Source organism: Sus scrofa, chromosome 12 (assembly GCF_054392235.1).
Source record: "Sus scrofa isolate SSC_HxYL_T2T_F1_AM1 chromosome 12, Sscrofa_HxYL_maternal_Yorkshire_Landrace_v2.0, whole genome shotgun sequence".
Classification (NCBI taxonomy): domain Eukaryota; kingdom Metazoa; phylum Chordata; class Mammalia; order Artiodactyla; family Suidae; genus Sus; species Sus scrofa.
Window position 1 is genome coordinate 11,037,948 of NC_139394.1, and position 18,264 is coordinate 11,056,211.

General features: G+C 43.3%; 1 protein-coding gene and 1 long non-coding RNA gene across 3 annotated transcripts in view; one reads left to right on the forward strand and one right to left on the reverse strand.

The window, feature by feature from the left end:
- Window positions 1–16,530, forward strand: part of LOC106505399 (uncharacterized) — a 122,026-nt gene extending 105,496 nt beyond the window's left edge. Inside the window, exon 6 of the long non-coding RNA XR_014820896.1 lies at window positions 14,054–16,530. This is a non-coding gene — a long non-coding RNA (uncharacterized LOC106505399). The remainder of the gene's footprint in view (window positions 1–14,053) is intronic.
- MAP2K6 (mitogen-activated protein kinase kinase 6) overlaps window positions 1–18,264 on the reverse strand; it is a 123,718-nt gene that overhangs the window by 81,902 nt on the left and 23,552 nt on the right. The gene's annotated exons all lie outside the window — the stretch shown is intronic.

Genomic DNA, 18,264 nt, shown 5'->3' on the forward strand with positions numbered 1-18,264 from the left:
AAAAGGTAGTGGGTGTTTTCCATCTGTTCCACGCAGGTTTTCCTCCTAGTTCTCTAAGCAACTCTTCTTTCAGTCTCCCCATCAAAGGCCGACCTGACCCAAGATTCCATCCCTCGCCTATTCTTTCCCTGAACCTCTCCCCCTTTGTCAAGGTTTCTACAACTTCTTGATACCAAACCCCAGGCTGGACGTGAGTCTGAGCTACAGTTTGCAAGCGTCTTCTCTCTGATGTCACACCTTTCAGGACTGCACTTCAAACCACAGTCCTCTTGGCCATCGCAGACCGGTGGTCCGTACAATCCAGGCTTGTGCTCCGCCTTGCTCTCCTGACTCCCCCAGCCTCCCCTGTCAATATTCCTTCAGGACACTTCGGGGTCCTGCACATGAGGGTGCAGTGCCTGAGATACCTCTGTCTCCGTTTCCTAATGCTGCAACCCAGGATACCCGCTCACATTTCAAGATTCACCTCCAGCACGATCCCTCCTATTATGGGTCTCCGCCTGCTCATCCGCTGACTCCATCTTCATCACTCCCTCCCGGCTGTTGGACCCTCAGCTTCCCTGTATGTTTAGCAAGTTGTTTTCTTTATTTGACAACAAGAGTGCACCATGCTAAACTCTTAGCATCTTAAAGGCAAGGGCCATCTATGTTTCATTGTACTACCCCCAGAGCCTAATGTACTACGGAGTATGTTGGCTGAATATGTAAAAAAGAGAAGGAAAGAAGGAATGGGAAAACAGAAGGAGAAAGGAAATTATATATATATATATTTATTTATTTATATAAAAAATAAATTTCTTATTTCAAAAAATTAAATTGTTTATAAAAATAATTCTTAAAGTAATTTTATTTTTTATTTTTATTTATTTTATATATAAAACAAATAAATTTTATATACATATGAATTTTTTTGAACGATGTCCTGCTTGGTGCATTCTTCTTCTGTTTCCTTTCAACCTGTATACATACCTCTCCATTGAATTTTATAGATTTAGCATGTAAGTTTTCAAAGAGAAGATGATGACTTATTTAGCTACCCCAAATATGAGTGCATTCTATAAAACAAGGGGAGATTCTAGTCAGCATCAACTGCAGAATGATAACTATCTCAAGAATACTATAAGCAAGTATTTAGCTGAAGAAATTTGGTAATTAAAGGAGTTAGGAGTTAAAATAACTAGCCTAATGGAGTTCCCATCCTGGCACAGCAGAAACAAATCTGACTAGGAACCGTGAGGTTGCAGCTTCAATCCCTGGCCCTGCTCAGCTCAGCAGTTAAGGATCTGGCGTTGCCATGAGCTGTGGTGTAGGTCGAAGATGTGGCTCAGATCCTGCATTGCTGTGGCTGTGGTGTAGGCCAGAAGCTAGAGCTCTAATTCGACCCCTGGCCTAGGAAGCTCCATATGCCTCAGGTCCGGCCCCAAAGAGCAAACAAACAAACAAACAAAAACCTAGCTTAATGCTAAAAAAAATTTTTTTTTTTTTTGCCATAAACCTTAATTGTAAAACATGTTTTTAAAGTATAAAAACCCTCAGTACTACTTTCCTACCCTGGGAGTTGGCAAGTGAAGAAAGAGTAAGGTCTAGTTTCTCCCTGGCCTAGGGGCGGACATTCATGCTCAACTTCGCCCACCAGCAAAGCAAGTCAGAGCCATGATATGTGATTTTTTTTTAATAGGGCTGCCAGCCTCTAAGAGGTCTGCCTTAAAGCACTCAAGAAGGTTGGTAAATATGAAAATGAATCTCTGGTGACTTTTGCAAGAAGAGTTTTGGTGGCGAAGTGAGGAGAGATGCCAGACGACAGGCACTCAAAGATGCGTGGGTGCCGAGAAAAGAGAGGCAGAGGTGACACAGGACTTAAAAGAAGTGACACGGGCAGGGAAGTGGACAATTACCAGAAAAAGAAACAGATGTAATCAAAAACATCTCTTCCTTTGCCTGAAACTGGGAGACACTGTATTTTTTTTAATGCACAGTAAAGGAATACTCCAATAATGCGATGAAAGCCGGGTGGAAATCTGGGGGCAGCAGCAGGAGGACAGCGCCACTGAGAGCCACAGGGACCTGGAACGGTCCAGGGGCACAGACCTGAGCAGAGTTACCACTACTGTGAGGACAGACATCCCAAGTCCAAAGTTCTGGGAGAACTCAGACACAAATTAACAGTTAAGAAATACCCTGGGAAGAGTTCCCTTGTGGTGCAGCAGGTTAAGGATCTGGCATTGCCACTGCAGCTGCTTAGGTTCCTGCTGTGGCACAGATTCATTCCCTGGCCTGGGAATTCCCACATGCCTCAGGCATGGCAAAAAAAGAAAAAGAAAAGAAAAAAGAAAAGAAATGCGCTGGGATATGGTTCTCACACTTCAGGGTGACATAAATTACCTGGGGTATTTGTTTCAAAGGTTGTTCAAAGGCTGTGGCCCTGTTCCCTGGGATTCTGATTTAGTAGGTCAAGGGCAGGCCCTATGAATGTGCCTTTTAAAAAAGAAGGAAGGAAAGAGGGGGGAAAGGGGAGGAAAGAAGGAAGGAAGAGAAGGAAAGAAAGGAGAGAGTTGTAATTTTTCTTTTTTTTTTTTTTGAAGGACCCCCTGCATTCAAGGTTGATTGTTATAGGCAGTAAGGAGAGCATAACTTGAAACCAGCCCAGAGCAGTATTTCTCAAACTTCAAAGTGCTTATGAATATTCTGGAGATGTTGGTGGAACGCAGATGCTGATGCCTCAGGTCTGGCGTGAGCCTGAAGATCTTGCATTTCTAACAAGCTCCCTGATGATGCCAGGCTGCTAGGCTGCAGGTCCAGGGACCACACCTGGGAGAGCAAGGCCCCAGCAAAGGATGTACTTTGAAAAGGAGAGGAACCCCTGGGAAAATTCCACACTGGGCTCCTTCCTTCATTCAAGCATTCAGGCAGAATGGTGGGACAAACGTTGAGGATTCCAGATAAATACTGCTCAACATGGGGGATAAACATGTCAGCAGACACTAGATAAGACAAGAAAAACACCATGGCAGTGCTTAGCCATGAAGTCCTTCCGTAAGCGCTCACTGTAGGTGCATCAAGGTAACTGAGGCAGGAATTCCTGTCGTGGCTCAGTGGAAACAAGTCTGATTAGTATCCATGAGGAGGCAGGTTCGATCCCTGGCCTTGCTCAGTGGGTTAAATATCTGGCGTTGCCATGAGCTGTGGTGTAGGTTGCAGACATAGCTCGGATCCCGAGTTGCTATGGCTGTGGTGTAGGACAGCAGCAACAGCTCCAATTCTACCCCTAGCCTGGCAACCTCCATATGTCATGGGTGCAGCCCTAAAAAGACAGAAAAGGGGTGGGGAGCAACTTGAGGTAGAGGAGGGAATGACAACCTCATTCTTTAAATCCCCAAGCTGTGTCTTTTGGCAAAAGAAACCACCCTCACAGAAAGGTACTAAGATCTCTCTGAGGTGGAAACTCCTGCTGGGGAGGTCTCCCAGGGAAGAGAGCACTTGACCTGGATCCAAAAGGATGGGTACAGAACGTCCAGGTGGAGAAGGAAGAGGAGGTTGTAAAAGGGAGCAGCAGGTGCGGACTGTGAAAGGGCTCCAGGTGGGTGGCCTGTCAGACAAAGGTTCTAGGCTAAGAAGCTGACTTTTACCATGGTGGCCAAAAGGAAACAGCAAGAGTGATTTTAAAGCAGGAGAATGACAATAGATGTTTTGGAGGAGGATGCTTAGCAGCAACGTAAGAGAAGGACTTGAAGAAACTGGTGATAAAATACATAAGAGCAGGTGGTGTCAGAGTACCCACGAGAGATAGGCAGCATCCAAAACCAAGCAGTTAACTCAAATGAAGAGAGAAAGCCTGGCAGGGGAGTAACTCAAATGAAGACAGAAGGCCTGGCAGGGGAGACATCTATGCAGAATAACAGGATTTAGTGGGAAGGAAAATCATTTAGGACAGACATCACCCCATATGCCTAAATCTCACTGAGGAAACTACTGGTCCAACCAAGCATAACTCTATAAACATTGGCAGCAACTCCTCATCCTCAAGTTACTAGCTCTCCAGCAGGAAGCTCATAGATGTGTAGCGCTCAGCAAACCAAACTGTAATGAGTTTAAAGATCTGATTATGACAATGGGGAAGGTTAATTCAAGCCAGTTTCCAGCATCACTGATTTTAAAGTTCTAAAGACATAAGGAGGCCCTAGTTTAAAATAAGACTCAACACCCCAGGCTATTCCTGATGAAGTGCCTTCCCTGTAAAGAATGGAAGAGACATCTCAAAGCCCAGGTACTGTTTTCCCACCAAAAGATCAAAAGTATACCCATTTCCCCCAGGCCAGCCATAGCCAGGCTCCAAGATGCTTCACCTAATGTGAGGACCAACATATTTGGCTTCGCCCTGGACATGCCTCCTGGTTGTAAAACTGAAAGTCCAGGGTCCTGGGAATCCACTCGGTCCCAGGCAAATGTGTGGGGTTGGTCATCCCATAACATAAAGAAAAACAAAGGAACCATTAGGTTAGGGATATTTAGGAACTTTGTGTTAATGTTCAGTTAACTTTCACAATATTTCTATGGGGTCTATTTTACGGAGAAGTAAACTGAGAATCAGAAAGTGACTCACAAAGCTACACAATAGCTAGTCATTAACAGAAAGGAAAGCCTTTAAGGATCACTTGGTTCATTTCACCTTGAATAGGCTATCTTGTAATCCTTAACTAAATGTTTGGTGAGCACAAAGGTTTCATACACTCATAAGGGGAACTGAGGCAAGACAAGAGCCGTAGCCCTACCCTGCAAACTCCAGCCCTGCAGTTTGCTGCATCCTGAGGTAGAAGAGCTCACCATCACAGTAAGATAATTAACGGTTCTCTCGCGCTTTCACTCGGGGTTACAAATGTGTACGTAACTGTGTTATATAATTACTGTTCTTCACCAGACATATTTTCACAGTCATTAATGGCAGTTTTCCACGTTAAAATCTTTCCTAATTCAACTTGATCATTTTCTTTGGTTACACTCTCCCTTAGTTGCTCTCCTAGAAATCTGAAATGTTACATGTGAGATACGGAGATCCAAATATAATTTTAGTAAGGATAGCATTACCATTATTTAAATGCTTTGGGTCCTTTGAACTGTGAGCACATATTTATACACTCTGTTGTAATTTGGGGACATGCAGTAGATGTGTCCGATGCTCTCTGGATTATCCGTGACTTTCCCCACATTCCCCAGCCTCCGTTACAGTTCATTCCGGTCACCGGGATGTGAGTAGAAGTGACAGGTGTTTTAGGAGTTAGTGAGAAACCCAAGTGGGAATCTCTCGTTCTCTCTTCTTCTGCCATAGATACCCTCAAAACCCATATTTCCTAGATAGCATGGCCTAAGAAGGGTCGCCTAAGCTTCATCCGACTTGATCTGATATAAAACAAGTGGAATACCACTTTGTGCAATGTCACTGAGATCTTCAGGTTACTTTGTCATCCCAGGATAGCTTATCCTGGCTACTTTCCTTTTTTCCTTTGTTTTCTCTCAATTATGAAATTTCTTGTATGGCTCTTGAGAAAACGCATCCAAACCTAAAACAAGGCAGAAGGTCAACAGTCTTTCTCAATGGCACATTAGAGCCATGATTCTCAAAGTGTAATCTCTGGATGGCCAGCATCAGTATCACCTGAGACCTTTGCTAGACATGCCAGGATTTCCCCCACCACACACCTCCTGAAGGAGAAACTGAGGCAGGGGCCGCTAATCTGGTTGTTCTGAGCACTGGAGGTGATTTTGACGCAGGCTTACATGTGGGAACCAATGTTCTAAACCATTCTAGTTGTTTGATATAGTATCTCCTACTGATTACAGCCCAGACTTGATGACGTCATGTGTTAACTTGGGTTAATATGTGTATAGATGCAAATGATTTCTGTCTGGTACTAAAATTAACCCAGTGGTTATAGTCGTATAGCCCTGAAGGATATTAACCAGTTTTGTATCTAAATTATCAATCCTATGCCAACATTCTTTCTTCAATGTCTATACATCCTCAGTGTTTTGATTTCTCCCATGAGCCAGCTCTGCTATCTTCATTAACGAATGATATAATTATTCAATATATGTCCCCTATATATTCGTATGAGTCACGTTTTTAACTATTTAGAAATTGTACTTTGACGATGATGACTTGGGTAATCAAAGTGAAATATTCTAGAACTCCAGGGATGTATAAAGCTTGAGAAGGACAAAAGTAAAACATGTAATAATTGCATTCAGGAGTTCCCGTTGTGGCTCAAGCAGGTTAAGGACCTAACATGGCATCCGTGAGGATGCAGGTTCGATTCCTGGCCTTGCTTAGCGGGTTAAGGATCCGGTGTTGCTGAAGGCTGCAGTGTAGGTTGCAGACACGGTTTGGATCCGGTGTTTCTGTGGCTGTGGTATAGGCCTGCAGCTACAGCTCCGACTTAACCCCTAGCCTGGGAACACCAGCCATAAAAAGAAAAAAAAATTTTTAATTTAAATAAATAAAAATTTTAAAAATTAAAATTGCATTCAGAGATTCTACCCAAATCCTGAGAAAGTCTATGTAATAAAAAAAAAAAAAAATTGTTAAGAAATCACCTAACTACTTATGCTTGGGGGGGGTTATATTTTTACCAGGATATGTTCCACAAAGATTTGAAGTCAGTCAGGATCAGGTAAATATGAAAAGGCTGCCCGAGAATAAGTAGACTCAAAATTAGTAAGTAATTAGTAAGAGTAAGCAGCAGCATTTTCTACCTCAACCCTGTTGATATTGGGCCCTGATAATTTTCCATGGCTGTGGGCTGTCCTGTGCATTGTATTATATTCAGTAGCAGACCTAACCTCCACCAGCCAGTTGCTGGCAGCAACCCCCACCCCACTGTGACAAGCAAAAATGTCCCCAGATGTTGCCTGATATTCTCTAGGGACCACCATCTGTCCCCTTTGAGACTCCCTGGGATAGAGTATTCAAAGGGCAGAAGAAGGTACTTTTGACATGGTGATGATGAATCTTACTGAATTTCTATATTATAATCTCTCAATTATACTGCACATTTTGACTTCTATCCTTTTCTAATACATTTATTGTGACTTTTAGAAAAGATGGGAAAGATTCTAAACTGTATAAGAGAAGGAAAAAAACATGGGGAAGAAGGATGCAATTTGAAAATGAAAAAAAAAAAAGGGATATCGAGAATGGGATACACAAGAGTATAAGGCAGGATAGACGATAAAGGACAGGGAACTCCTGGTGTCCAAAGGGTACAACTTCATTGACTTTATCCTTCTGAAGAAAATGAATAAAACACTGGGATTGCCGAAGGGTCAACAATACTGACCCAATATGCCATCTGGTCACCCATATTTCCCAGCCTTCCTTGACCCACGTGATCAGTCCTGGCCGTTGACATATGAGAACTGAAACATGTCAGTGCCAGGCTGAGGCAGCAAGACGCTGAAGTGCTGTTATTGCCCAGTCTCCCTCTTTGCCTCGGCACAGAGACGGACAAGGCCTTCTTTTCCAGATGGTGGTGCAACTCCATCAGACCGGGTCACTGAGTCACTACTGAGTGGGGCATGGTTTCCTGAAGATTCATTTGGGACATGGAGCATGAGCAAGGAATAATATTTTTCTTGTATTAAGCCACTGAAATGTAGAGGTCTTTTGCAACCTAGTCTAAGCTGACTAACATAGTAAGAATAATAACTCCATTCCAGTTAAGACACTACTCTCAGAATTCATATCCCAGTTTTTGCTCATCACGTTGCCCACTGCGAAATTACTTTAAAATTCTGTTTAAATGGATGAGATACGGAATTTAGAGACCGCACCTCCCCCAGCAGAGGAAAGCTGAAGCAACTAAAAATCACAAAATATGTTTCACTACACTCTAATCCGAATTCTTTGTGTGTATATATAAGACAAATTCAGATGACGGAACTTCGCAGGGGTGAAACAGGAATACGACAATAATACAAACCAATAATAATCATCATATAAGTAGCTACTACTGGTTGAGGGCCTGTGGTGTGCCCAGAACTACATTATTTGCTTTGTTTAGTTATGGCATGTAAAAATCATCACAGTAACTTTACAAAGTAGATACTGAGGCAGACACAGTTGGCTGCCCATTCGGTTTGCTCACAAAATCAGTTTTGTTTGGAAAATGGGTGGCAGGGATGGTGGGCCCCTTGACCAGCCTCAGGCCATGAGAAGCAATTGATCAGTTTATGCCTGGCATATACCCCTAGCTATAACAATGATTCTTTACATTTTTCCAGGGTTAAGAAAAGAAAAAAGAGGACTATGGAACAGAGACTGTGGCCCACAAAGCCAAAAGAGTCACAGTCAGACTCCTTAGAAAAAGTGTGCTAACCCCACTTCACGCCAACCCCATCATCCAGTGCATTAAGCCCCTTTGCCCAGCTGGGTTTGAGGGACAATAAGTAACACAGCTCTCAACTCCAGGTTTGAAAGCTGAGACGAAGTCTGCTGGGAGCTCCTGGAAAGCTTTTCCTTCCTGATTAAAATAATAAGGAGACCCAGGGGAGAAACACCCCCTTCTCTTCCTGCCTTTTAAGGTTGTCATGTTATTTAAGGCTATAGAACAGCCATCCTGTGACCAGAAAGACAAAGTCAAGGGGACCACAAATTGAAGGGCTACCCTCCCAAGCCAGGGCAGTTGGTTATATTCCTGAATTCATCAACTCTGGAAGGGTACATCTCCGGGTATTTTTGCAGAGGGGGTCATAAACCTCTGTGATTGCAACCATGTTTGTTGGTGTTTAGTGACTTGCAATGGACAGACTCCTATTCTCTGTCCACCACCCTTCAATAACTGAAGCAACTCTCACATCCCTAGTATAAAGGAACCTGAGAAGCTGCAGTCCTTAATAGACCCTTTTCTCCCAGCTGGCATTCTCCTCAGAACATTGCATGCTGCCCCTCCCACCGTCCCCCCACCCCCCGAAACATGACTCCCTAACTCTTGCTTAGGAAAGAAACCTTTGAAGTTCAGCCTTGAAGAGGAAATGCTTGAGCCATCCCAGGGTCACAAGGTTAGAATCTTCCATTTGTAAAATGAACAAGAAAAAAAATTTTTTTTGCAAACAAGATGCTATTGACACAACCCTTTAAAAATATTGCTACTTACAAAATCTTACTATCCTCATATACATGTTTTCAAAATAACTTTAGCATATCTTTATGAAAGTTTCTTGAATGTATCTTTTGCGTTGCCGTGTCTCCTTGCATGAAACAAAAATTACCTTGAACTTGATCAATTAGCTTCTCTTTAAGAAACATCATCAAAGATGTATGTGCCCATGACCGACTTAGAAGGTTTTCCCCTCTGGACACAGTCACAACATCTGTCCTGATCATTTACTCAGGCAAAGCCTGGCTCCTGTGGATAATGACTTAATCACTGGAACCTGGAAGCTTTCACCGTGCTCAAAGGCTGTCACCGCACTGGTTGATGGAAAAAGTGCTTCTGGCTACAAATATAGACATGGGCCAAGTCACAATAGCTCCCTGATCTTTCTTTTCTTGTCTCTACCAAACCACAACAAAGAATTCCTACTGTGTCACTGGGAAATAAGTTCGTCTGAATACAGCCCTTAAAGTTTGAAGAATTCTATTTTCATAATGATAACCTGTGGGCCGTAAGTGGTTATTTACGCAGGTTAAGTTTCCCCCTTTATGTCAGCATCTAGGACGATGTGCTGGGGATATTTTCTCCTTTAAATCCAAGGCAGTGGTTCTTAACCTTGGCTGTATCTAGGCATCCCCAGGGAGCTCTAAAATATAATGACGCCTGGGCCTACCTTTAGAGTTCTGATTAATTGTTCCAAATGCAGCCTGGGTATTGGGATGCCTAAAAGATCCCCCAGGTGATTCTAAATATACAAGTCAAAGTTGAGAAACACCGACCCAAGGTCAATGGCAAATAGAAGAAACTGTAATTAAAGAGCGACACCCAAGAGAAAAATAACTAAATTGCATTTACAAAGGGCTAACAGAGAGAACTGAAAAAGTTTCCTCCCACTACTTAACACTTCCAAAAATAACAGGAAATCAATTATTATTAATCAATAAGCAACTCAAAAAAACACACACACACACACATACTCACACACTGCAAATTATTTAAAGAAAGGAGAGAGATGATCAGGAAAAAGAGACCAAAATTAAGGAAGGAGAATGAATGTGTTTCGCCTCCTTCGTCCTTAATCTTACCTATGCCTCCCTATCTACACCTGCCTTAAATTGCACATCAAAATCTGTTTTTTTTTTTCACTTATATAATGATTTTTATTTTTTTCCATTAAGCTGGTTCAAAATCATTTTTTAAGTGCACCTAGTTTCTCAAGATCCTAATCCAGGGGTCAGCAAACTACCACCCATGGGCCAGATTTGGCCTGTTACCTGTTTTGGTAAATAAAGTTTTGCTAGAATACCACACACTCACTCATCGACTTATTAGCTGCCTGCTTTCACACTGCGGCAGCAGAGGGGTGAAGGGAACCATATGGCCCCCAAAGCCTCACATCTGGCCCTGTACAGAAACAGTTTTAAGACAACTGCTCTAGTCTATCATCTGGCCTCCCGGTACCAGGCATTAATTTGGCTCCCTTTTTACTTCTCCCACTTGTGCACATCCTAGAAATCTACGCTCCTGCTCCTGCCAACACCTCCACTCTGCCTGGTCGGTCCCCTCAAAGCGCACTCGTGATGTCTCCAGGAGACACCCTGCTCCAATCCACTTGGAGGTGGTTCCTTGGCTCTGACCGGGAGCCTTGGCTGACCATCACCCTGTGCGATAACCAATTTTCAGCCCGCCCCCAAAAAAGGCACCAAAGCCCTCACCACCCTGCTAAAGTTGAATATACTCATATTAGAAGTCAGCTAAGATAGTTGACATGATGCATCTTTACGACCCAAGTTCAAACCTCCCTTATCAGCTTCTGGTTTTCCCTAACTAAATTTCATTTTCTTTATTTGCTTTTACTACTTTACCAAAACCTAGGCAATGCATTTTAAAATTATTCCCATAGTTCTACTATTTCTTTGCGTGACTTTGACTATGGTAGCAGAAACCAGAGGTGATTCCAAAAGCCATCTTATTATTTGCCTGCATTCGCCTCTGTATTTTTAAATACAGAATGAAGCTCCGATTTAACTTTCTGGAAGGGAGATGGAAGGGAAAAACATGAGAATCTATTGCCACCTAGAATTAAAATGTTCACAGGAGACAGGAAACGTTTTAGCGACAATATGATACAGATTTGCTTCTCAGATAAAAGTTCTTCTCCTCTCTGTCCATCAGTAAAGTACTGTCTCCACAATAGCACACATACAGACATACAATCCTTCCCAGTTACAACCACCAAAAAAGTTTCCAGATACTGGCAAATGTGCTTTAGGGGACAGGTCCAGCCCTCAGCTGAAAACCACTGCATGAGGGGAACCAGTCCCATAGACCCCACGATCTCATTAGTTACCCCTCCCCCTCCCTTCTCCATCCTCATGGCTGCCACCTTACTCTGGAATACTGCAAGCTCACTCATAGTTCTTCAACCTGGACCACTGTAATATTCTCCCAACCAGTTTCCTAGCCATCCACCTCCCACGTAGCTCATATATCCTTCAGACTGCCACTGGGGTCAAGTGGATGCAGGGCTGAAACATCCAGCCTGAGGCACGCCCTCCCCTACTTGCTGAGACTTCTCCAGGGAATATCCTCAGTGGCAGAGAGCCACGTCACCATGGTTACACACCCCTTCCTAGGGCCAGCCTCATCCAGAGACTGCAGGTGGATAAAGGCCTATATCCTGTTGGACTTACCGCTGCTTCATCGTTCAGCTCTTCTTTCTGTCCAATCATGTTTCATTCCCTCTCCCTCAAATTTAGTCCCAAGAACACCCCCACACACAACCTCCTGTGTGAAAACCCCTCTCTCTAGGTCTGTTTCCTGAGGGACAAGATACAGGCAAAGACATAGAGTTATCTTTCTAAATGACAAATCTGATCATGCTGCTGCCCTGCCAGCATCCTGCTCTGGCTCCCCATGGCCTACACTGAGGGCCTTAAAGAGTAATGATCAGAGTGGCTTAGTGGGACACCACCATCAGAGCACTGATAAAGCAGTCTTCAGGGAAAAAAACAAAACGAAACAACAACAACAAAAAAAAAACCGTGATATTTGCTGATTTCCATGGTGTAAATATTTCCACCTCTGTCACTTTCAAGCTACCCACCATTTAACAACCAGCTTGCAAAATTACTGGCTATTTAATAAATGGCTTTCATGAACCAGACACAAGCTGGTGCCAGCATGCTGCTGATAACCCCTGACCAGTCACTATTGTTAATGCTTATTGTCCTTCACTCATACTTCATCTCAGCCATGACAAATTCTTGCAATTCTCAGACCACCACAATGCTCTGAGGTTCTGTGCCCTTATTCATGTTGTTTTCTCTGTCTAGAATATGCTTCCTTTCCATGACTGACTCATACAGACCTACTCCATGCTCTGGGTTCAGCGCAAATAAAATTCCTTCCATAAACATTTTCACGAGTCACTCCTGCTCATCCCATTACACTCAAAGGTTAAATAAAACCTTCTTGCCTTTGTATCCACAGGTACCAAAAATACTTTCCTAACATAGTGTTCCTTTTATATTTCATTATGTGTGTGTGTGTGTGTGTGTGTGTGTGTGTGTGTGTGTGTCATGTATTTACAAAACTGTACTGTTTAGACTGTAATTAATCAGAGGATAGGGTCTTATTTCTATTTTTCTGGCATGGAAGCTGCTCACAAAATGTTTTTGTTTTGTTTTTTTTTCTTGTTACTGCCGCACCTGTGCCACATGGACGTTCCCAGGTCAAATTGGAGCTACAGCTTCGGCCTATGCCACAGCCTCAGCAACAGTGGATCTGAGCCACATCTGCAACCTACACTGTAGCTTGAGGCAACACCAGATCCTTAACCCACTGAGCAAGGCAGGGATTGAATCCCCATCCTCACAATGTCGGGTTCTTAAACCCACTGAGCCTCAGTGGGAGCTCCACAAAATGTGGTTTTCGAATAAACTAAAAAACTGGCCTCCCTTGCTAGCTCAGCGTTAGCCAGAAATATAGATCTTAAAAGAAAACTGTCTCAAGGAAAAAATAATATTGCCCAGAATTGGAAAAAGTGGGTTTGATGCCCTGCCCACCACCTCCAAAAAGCTGCAGAGAGTCAAAGTGTGGATGAAGTCTGGGCCAGAGCATGACTTTCAAGCCTTCATCCCAAACCAAGCAACTCAGGAGAAAGCTGAAAAGCACTGAAAACGAGAAGAACATTTGGCAGGCCCAAGGAGGTGGATGGGCAGGTGGGCTGATGAGTAACCTCCTGGCCAGGTAATGTGGAGACCCACCTAAATGCTGCTGCCTCAGTCTCAGAGTCAACCAGATGCTTACTGTGCTTCAGCTATGCACACTCGTTTACTACTTGGAAAATGCTGCATCTCTAAATTAAGGCTAGAAATGACAACTAACCACGCAGGGCAGTCTGCACAACAATAATCAGCCCAAAAACACACTCCCCTCTCCCAAAAAGCTCCACAAAAAAAAGCAGAGGAAGAAACTTGGTTTGCTATTTATTTCTCTGTGAAAGTATAGTTGGTTTACAATATTATATTAGTTTCAGGTGTACAGCATTGTGGTTCAGTAGTTTTACAGATTATACTCCATCAAATGTGACAGTCATAATAAATTCTTATATAGCACCTGTTTGCTGTATACCAGCTCTGTTCTAAAGTCTTCACATGTATTAACTATATATGTATAGCTTATACACTGTGTGTTATATATTACATATAATTTTAATGCCATTATCTACAACATAAGTTATAAGATTGTTATATATTATCTATATATAACTGTAAAATACATTGTATATAACATTTTATTTTGTATGTGATGTGTTTTATATATGTGTGTATATATAACATTTATACTGCAGAATCTTCACATCACCCTACTTCCAGGGTACTAATATTACCCCTATTTTACAGATTAAGAAATAAAGATGCTAAGTCATTTGCCTACGACTACACAGCTAACAAGGAAAAGAGCCGGGATTTAAACCCAGGCAGCCTGGCTCCAAAATCCATGCTCTTAATCAGGCCAAGAGAAGGAGAAAAACAGACTCCTTTATTACTGTCCATCACTGTCAGCAAAGGACTGGTGACGTTCCTTTCAAAGCTATAACCTGGGAGTGCCAGCCTTTGCCCTAGACCTTGTCACAGCACGCACGGCTGATCACCTGCAATGGCTCCGTTCCACCAGCCCTGCAACCCTTACTAACACCCCACTTGTCAGGGGAGCCTTTCACTCAGCATCTGCACCCTGTGGAAAAGGCTGCGAACCCCAAGGACAGAAGAAACCAGAGGCAAAAAAAGGCAAGGAAAGTACCTCCGCCACCAGCTACAAAAGCAAACGCTGTGAATGACCCTGAAAAGATCGAGGATGCGGCAAAGCACCAAAAAGGACATCCAGCCCTGCAAATGGTCTGTCCACCGACCAGAAGGAAGGAGCTTCTCATTACCTGGGGATGCTAAAGAAGTAAACCATAGGGGCCAAGAGTGGGATATGGCTGTGGAAAAAAGCAAAAGTAAAATGCAATGAAGAGTGGAAAGAGCCAAGGTCAGCGGTGATGGCGGCTGCAACTGGGAGTGAGGCCAGGCTGGGGACACTGACTGGGGTGAGGCAACAGGACAGCAGCGGGGAAACCCAAGGGCCTCCTACGCCTCTGAGAACAGGAAGGTCCAGCACCTGAGCAACCTGAATGGGCTCTCTGTGCACCACGGACCAGCATGGTGGTCATGTTTCTTAAAGTCGGACTGCATTTAAGTGACAAGAAGAAAAGACATTGCCTTTTGAGAGAGTCTCATGAAAAACAAGTTTTAAGGAGTCCTCAATGCTTAGAGGAGTAAACTTTAGTTTTCTAAAAAAAAAAAAAAAAAAAATGATCTGAGAATATTTCCCTACAAAGTTAGATAGTAGAGCTAGTAGATTTTATGGTGGGGCAAGGAGTCCTGGGGATACAAATTATAAAGAGCAAGACAAATGAGAGAAACACTGTAAGAATATTTAGGTGCATTTATCCTGGCTTCCTGATGCAACAAGCACTTAAAGATGTCTTCCTGTTTCAGTCCTGGGCTGCCTGACTTGCTTCCCAAAGATTGCCTCAGTCCTCTTTCTGCTTGTTTCATATGCTGCCTCTCAATTTCAGGTTGTAAGCTCCCAGCTGACCTCAACAGTCTGGCCGGTCTGCATTTCCCTGGACCCAGCCCAGCCTCCTCTTTTACCCGTCTCCCTGCTCTGGGCTCTCTGCTGGGGAGACATGTCCCTGGCCTCCTGTTCCCTCCTTTATGAACTGACTTCCCTCTGGCCTGCTAATGCTCACCCTTCTGAATGGCCCCAAGTGAAATCACTGCCCTAATTCTTCCTTTCCTCATCTCCTCCCTCTTCAGTCCCTCCCTGTTGGTTTACCAAACTGCCTTCCGTGACACCATCCAATTCCATTTCCCAAACGTACCTTTATATATGGCTCCTTTGCATGTAGGAAACAAACAGGACAATGAAATATGAAGTTATATAAATCACCCACATCATCAAACCTGCTAAGGGTAGCAAATTCAATGATGAGTTCACAGAATTGCATAATTAAATATCTTTAAAAAAATTCTTAGGAAGTCTTGCCATTGTGTTTTCAAGCACCCATTCCCCAATACGCTCAAAACACAGGCATGGTGAAAAGGTGGAGGAGGCATGCAGGTGTGTATTTCAGTGTCGGTGGAGAACACTGCAAGATGCCGAAAGGCAGGGGACAAGAGGAGGCAATTAGGCTGAGAGGCTCTGGAGTGCCCCTGCTCTAAATTTGCATTCCCACCATGCAATTGCTCTGTGACCTCAAAGAAAATTACTCAACCTCCCTGAGCCTGGATTTCCTCACCTACCACCGAGAGAAAACACCCACATAAAAGGTTAGCAGGGAAGAAGTAATAAGAGAAACACACAGGAGAGGTTCAGGATCTAGGAAATAACTCTCGATCTTGGTGGAGAAACTGAGGTACAAAAAGCAAATTGGCTCAGCCCGTCTTGCTCCTACTGATTTAGCCCATGTAACGCGATTCCGAGTCCAGCAATTCAATCTCTAAGCATTTAGTATAGTCTAGGCTTCCTGTGCGTCACTCCAGAAACTTGTTGACTAACGCAAATCCAAGCTGTATCCTTGCACTGCATTCTCATCCCCAAAGAGAATGCCAACACACTGCTGCTGGACAGTAAACTGTCAATTACTGGCTCGATTATATAAACTTGATATTCTTAGGCAAAGTGATAGATCTGCCCTTCCCCCGCCCCAGTTTCCATTAATCACCAGAAGAGACTAACGCAACGAAAGCTAATCTAACACTGAAGGAGGCAGCAGCTGGGAAGACAACATGCCACATACCCGAAATACCTTTGTTGCAGGGTAAAAAATAAACAACACTTTTTTTTTTTTTTTTTCTTGCTGAAACTCTTAACTCCTTAGGTGTGTGTGTACCTATCTGATTTGTTAGGCAATCTGACCCGCATAGTTTCATGACTTGAAATAAATTTGAACTACAGCTAAGATGGATACATTTTAAAGTGAAGTTGATAGTATAAATATCTCAAAATAAGGAAGAGAGACCTTCAGGAGATTTACTTTTTCAAGCCGGAGTATAGAAAGGCAATATATATCCAAATAACCATCCATGAGAAATAAAGCTACTGTTTATGTCCTACCAGCCCAGTTGTTATGCATAAAAATCCAAGCTCTTTAAATACTCTTCATAGGACTCAGACATTTACATCAAGTCATATGTGACCCAAAGAAAATGGAGTTTCTATAGAGAAACACCCACGGTGAAAATACCGAAAGCAAAATGGGAAGACTAGGTTCTAGCCTGGGTCTATCACTTGTAGTTATATAACCCTAAAACGAGCTAGTCCATTTAAACATGCAACAATTTTCCCTTCTGTGAAATGAGAAAAATACCTCTTCCATGACACAAGTTTTTAATTAGGATAAAACCAACTTTTATCTGTGATGTAGTCTATGAATTCTAAAAATCAATTCACAAATCAAGGCAATGCCATTCACATTTAACATCTCACTTTTGTTACGTGAAGTAGAATGAGCTCCCTGACAGTCCTAACTAAGGCTGAGCCAGCCCTTTTGCTTTTGAGGTCAGTAAGTAATCTAAGACTGGGAGTTTTCTCTCTGCTACCTAACTTCTCCGAGTCGAATTTCCTTCTTCTATCTCAGACAGTTGGTAAAATCTTTTCATGATGCAAATACACTTTGACTTTCCCATATGTCTGAAAGTTGGTGGCACGCATATAAGGGCCAGCTCAGAGATGGCAGCAGATATTTGTCCTCTCTTTAGCATCTGAGTCCCTCGTCTGTGTTTGGAGGGTCTGCTGCCTCAGAAAGCAGAGCCATCTCCTGTGATGGAAGCTAAGACTGCTGGGTACTCATTCTCTTGGCACCCTTGGCACTAGAGTCTTTGTACTAGAGCAGCCACTGTGGACTTGAATCAGTCCCTAGTGAGGTAAACAAGCAGGGACAGCACAGGATCCACTCGGGGACTTGACAATAGTAGTAGCATGGAGTTCCTGTTGTGGCTCAGTGGTTAACGAACCTGACTAATATCCATGAGGACTCGGGTTCCATCCCTGGCCTTGCTCAGTGGGTTAAGGATCCAGTGCTGTCGTGAGCTGTGGTGTAGGTCACAGATACAGCTTGGATCCACGTTGCTGTGGCTGTGGTGTAGGCTGGCAACTACAGCTCTGATTCGACCCCTAACCCAGGAACCTCCATATTCCATATGCCTCGGGTGCAGCCCTAAAAAAAAAAAAAAAAAAAAAAAAAATAGTAGTGGCCGCTCCATCCCATTTGGGAAGCTTTACTGGAGCCATTGTGATGATGGCTGCACCTCATGTCCAGCAACAGTATACAAGCTGTGTATCTGTACTCATTCCTGGTAGTGGTAGTGGTGGTGGTGTCTGCACCAGCCCCTTCTTTGATATCTTTGGGGTTTTGTTCCAGCTCTGTTGTCTCTGATTCCAGGTCTCTGACTCTTTGGCATCTTTTAGAAACCACCTCAAATTCTTTCAAAGATTCATTTCTGGCCAAGATCAGAAAGAATCAGTTTCTATACTTTTTAACAGTGAACTTGTGTTGATTCAGACA